This window comes from Monodon monoceros, unplaced genomic scaffold, assembly GCF_005190385.1.
Source record: "Monodon monoceros isolate NGI ecotype Baffin Bay Population unplaced genomic scaffold, NGI_Narwhal_1 Super_Scaffold_2, whole genome shotgun sequence".
Lineage (NCBI taxonomy): Eukaryota > Metazoa > Chordata > Mammalia > Artiodactyla > Monodontidae > Monodon > Monodon monoceros.
Genome location: NW_021703776.1, coordinates 57617647 through 57622365, shown reverse-complemented (window position 1 = coordinate 57622365; position 4719 = coordinate 57617647). Strand labels below are relative to the sequence as shown.

The window sequence follows — 4719 nt, the reverse complement described above, 5'->3', positions numbered from 1 at the left end:
ACCCCAGTCACTCTCTGGAGTTAGTGGGGGACACCTCACAATGAATACTTTTTATCTTTTAATTGAGGTTAAAGATAAGTCATCACTGATTCTGTACATTATGCATAAAGGCCAAAAGGAGAATCAGTCATCACTGATTCTATACAGTATGCATAAATGCCAAAAAGAGAAGGTCCCTCATTTGAAGTAAAGATTAGATTGGGGCATTTTATATATCGGAGAGGGAGGGTTGAGCAATATTTGAGAATGTACAGTGATGGGGAATATAGTAGCTGAAATATTAATTCCTGGAGGATCAATTATGGTGTAGAGCAAAGAGCACTGGACTTGGTGTCAGAAGTCCTGCTTTGAGTCCTGACTCTGCCACTTAGTTGCTATGGCAATGTAAACAAATCACGTATCTCCCTGAGAATCAATGTCCTTATCAAGAAAACTGGAAGTGTGCTCACTTCAGCAGCACATATACTATATAAAATTGGAATGATACAGGGAAGATTAGCATGGCCCCTGCGCAAGGATGACACACAAATGTGTGAAATGTTCCATATTTTTTTTTCTTTTTTTTTAATGTTCCATATTTTTAATAAAAATTAATTTTAAAAAACATTTTAAAAAAGACAAGAAAACTGGAGGTAATGTCCGTTTCTTATTTTCCAATTACAAATACTGGCCAGTACTAATTCCCTCCAAAGTCTGAAGGAGACTCTAGAGTAGGCAAAGTCTCAGCTAGTGATCAATTCATAAAAAAATTATTTTCACTTGATGTTTCCTGGTTATCATCAAAGATTCTTCCAGAACAGGTATAGGAGTGGTAGAGAATATATCCATTTAACAATAACTGTGTGCCGTTAGGATTATAGAACAAATTTCTAATAACACACTTGGCTTATTTTGGGTTTTTCTCCAACATCTCCATGGACTATGTTTGTTGGAATTTGGCTTGGATTCCAGTTATTTTCCAATAATAACACATGAAAGTGAGGGCACTCTCACATCTTTAACTTGGGCAAGCCCTCATAGTGAGCACAACTTTAGGAATGAGAACACCTTGGGGAGCCATGTACTAAGCCCTCTAAGTGCCTTATTCCTACCAGAGGGGAGGAGAAGCTTGCAGAAATCACCAGCTACCTGGCCTCTAGTTGGGTGAAGGCTTTGATTCCTCCGGGAGTCGAATTGGCTTTAAAGGCACAGTCTACAAAGTCAACTATTTGATGAATGTGGCACATTTGTAACACGAACTCAGCCTAGCCTGATGTGGGTGAAGGAATAGCTCTAGCTCGAGAGCGTGAGACCTCCCACTACTAAGTAAAGTAGCAAATAAGCTATTTCTTAGTTAATGAAAGATTCCTTCAAGAAAAACAATAGGCCAGTAAGGTTACTGTTGACCTTGAAAGTGGGAGGGGAAAAGCAGAAGAAGAATATCAGAGGAAGAAGTCTCATTTAAGAACACTATAAGTGAGCAGCGCTGCTTCATGTTTTCTAGTGTCATGTACTACACATAATTGACAATAGGAGCAATGCTAAGGCTACCACAGGGGGTATTTTCAGAGCAAATCAGTATCAAGAGTCAGTAGGCACAGAGGAAGAAGAATTGGGGTTGGGGAAGGGAAGCTAGGGCTCATGGTAATGGATATTCTTCTCACCTGAAGCACTATTTGATGGTCTGAATTACAAAACTTATTCTCCACCATCATTCGCCTACCTGGAAATAACCATGCCCCAAATACCTCTCATCCAGGGTTTCTCAACCTCAACACCATTGACATTTGGGGCCAGATAATTATTTGTTGTGGAGGACTGTCTTGTGCACTGTAGGATGTTTAGCAGCATGCCTGACCTCTTCCCACTAGATGTCTGCAGCCCTGCTCTGTAGAGATAATCCAGACCTTGCCAAATGTCCCCTGGGGGCAAAATCTCCCCCAGCTAAGACCACTGCTGTAAGTTTATTGAAGCTCTCAAAAGATAGTCCTGGAGAAATGTCTTGGGTCCTGTTTCCTATACAGGAAGTTTACTGGGAGTGCTCCTGGAAACAGCACCTGAAGGGAGTGAAGGAAGCAAGAAACACTGAACATAGATGCAGTTTCAATGAAGATGTCAATTGATCCCTTGGGGAGCTCTGGAGCCCTTTGTGGTTGTCCCAGATCCAGGCAAGGTGCTGAGTCCTCCTCCTACTCATTGAATAGGGCACAACCTGGTCAAGGCTCCCTTCCACAGAGGGCAGTGCCCCAGGAGAACTCAGCTATGAGCTGTGCTCCTGGCATCAGGAGAATGAGCTCCCCAGCCCTGAAAGGGGCTCTAAGCACAGCACCACAGTGCCCACTAACAGAAGAGAAGAGCTTCAGATATCTCAAAACCATGGTCATAAAGACTGAGCTTGGCTGCCTTTAGAATTAACTGCTAGAAGAAGGCCTCTATTTGGCAATCACAATGTTCTTTCATAATCCAGCGCTGTAACGGTCCGAGAAAATTAAGAGCTACTTCTGATCCCAATCATTTTTTAAATGGATCTAATTTGAATGCAGTTTTCATAGATTCATAAGTTGATTTTTATAGGTTAGCATACAGATAAAACTCGCATAAAGCTGCCTTAAACCATGCTAACTAAAGCTCTTTTTCAAGAAAGTGTTTGAAGCCCCCTTGGAAATGGTCAGTGGGTACTGATTTGTTTTGTGAAGGAACAAAGTTGGAAAATTTCCTCTGACTCTCTGAGCCAAAGTGAGTGTTCCACAAGGTGACGGGACTGTTGCAAATCACTCCTGGCAAAATGCTTGCTGGGTTGGTTGTGACAGACTGGAACTTGCCCCTGTTACTATAATTTAGTCTCTTCTCCTGAAAATGTAATCTTTAAACAGCAACGGCACAGCACCAAATGCTCTGCCTTGCATGATCTCATTTAATTGAGACCATCTGAGGCACTGTTCTTAGTCCCATTTTACAGGGGAAAGCTGAGGCTGAGAGGGTTTATTTACACTAAGTCACCCAGTTAGCCTAGTAAGTGGCAAGGCTGGGACCCAGATCCTGGTGTGTCTGACTGCAGAGTACCACCTTTTGTTTCTTTATGTAAATATCCTGCATCATGGAATAGCTGGTTTTCTTTGTATGCAAGTCTCTAGACCCTGCAACTATTGAAGGAAGAAGTACCATAACAAGCACTGACTTCTGTTCACCAGCCAGACACATGCGCAGTCCTCAGCCACTCTCTTGAAATTTCACAAGAGGAGGAGCTATGAATATGCTCACAAAACACTTCCCCATATGTTTTCTCAGTCCGTACAACAACTCTCGGGGGTAGGGAATAGTGTCCTGACATCTTAGGTGATGAGAAAAGGGCCAGAGAAGGGACTTGGTCAGTCAGCTGCTAAGTGGTGCTGAGGTTTGTTTCCAAGCTCTGTTCTCTCAGCACCACCGGCAGTAGTTTCTGGACTCTCCCTTCAGGAGAACCCTTCCCAACTTGCGTTCTTTTTGGAGGTTGGCCAGACCTCCTCTTGTACCACTGGTCCCATGTTTGGAGATGTAGTGACTGCTTTGATCTGGCTGTTGTTTCTGTGGCACCTATAACTAAATAAATATATCAAACTAGAACAGGGTGTAAAATGTTTACTTTTGGCTTTACTCGGCACTAATAGCATAAATTGTGCAGTGGGAAGAAAGCCTAGAGAAGGATTTTATCTGAAGCCACACAGACCAGGTAATGGAGCATGAAATAGCAAACAGGCCTATCTGGGTTCTGTGCCCTTTCGCACATGCTGTGTTCTAACTGCAAAATGCAGGCAAAGTAACGCATTTGACTTTTCTTTGAGGTTGCAAATGATGAAGATTTTTCTCAGTGTTTTGAATTCTTGGAATTGAAAAGGAGCCGAAAAACTTTTAACAAAACTGTGATCGCACACAGAAATTGTCTCAATAAATAAGAGGAAGAGGGAAAATGGTGTGGCCTTGAAACTTAAAGATGTGAATGCTATCCACATATTTTATGTGAGTGTGTGTGTATGTTATCAGAGCTAACATTTATCGAGCACATACTATACCAGGCGTTGCTCAAACGAGCACTTTAAATGTATTCACTCATTTAATGCTCACAGTATCCTTTGAGTTTGGTGATATTATTTTCCCCATTACACAGGTGAGGAAATTAAAATCCAGAGGAAATAAATAACTTGCCCACAATCTCTCAGCTAGTAAGTAGCAAAGCAGGGATTTAAATCCAGATCTCCTGGCTCTAAAATCTACACTCTTAACCTCTATGCTAGACAGAGACAATTCTGTGCTAGGGAGAGGACTTGCTTCATGTACCTGCCTCATAGGCACATAACCTGTGCAAGGCAAAGGGCCCTGGGCTCAGAAGGGCCCACACTTGGTTTAGTGCCCTGCTGTCACTGTCTTCAAATTCTTAACAATTTTGAGCAAGGGACCCTACATTTCCATTTTGCACTAGACCCAAAACTTATGTAGTTGATTTTGGATAGGGAATACTTAGTAACAAAATTATTTTTTAAAAACATTACTTCAGTTTATATTATCCTCTTTGATTATTTGGGATTAAAATAACTGAATGCCTTTGTATCTGTCATTGGTACCCTTTGGATGTGCTTGAATTTGCACAAGTATCTTAGAAAAATTTAAGTTTAGAAAGATTTGTCTTTCCCCCAAAATCTGAATTCTAATTCACTAATTTGGTAATGGCTTCCCTCTCCCAGACACTAGTCTGTATTCAGCCAT

The 4719-nt window shown here is 41.6% G+C and overlaps 1 non-coding gene across 1 annotated transcript; it reads left to right on the top strand.

Moving 5' to 3' along the window:
- Window positions 1–441: 441 nt before the first annotated feature.
- Window positions 442–552, top strand: LOC114902182. Its single transcript, XR_003795406.1, has one exon. It is a non-coding gene; the product is annotated as a U6 spliceosomal RNA (small nuclear RNA).
- Window positions 553–4719: the final 4167 nt, after the last annotated feature.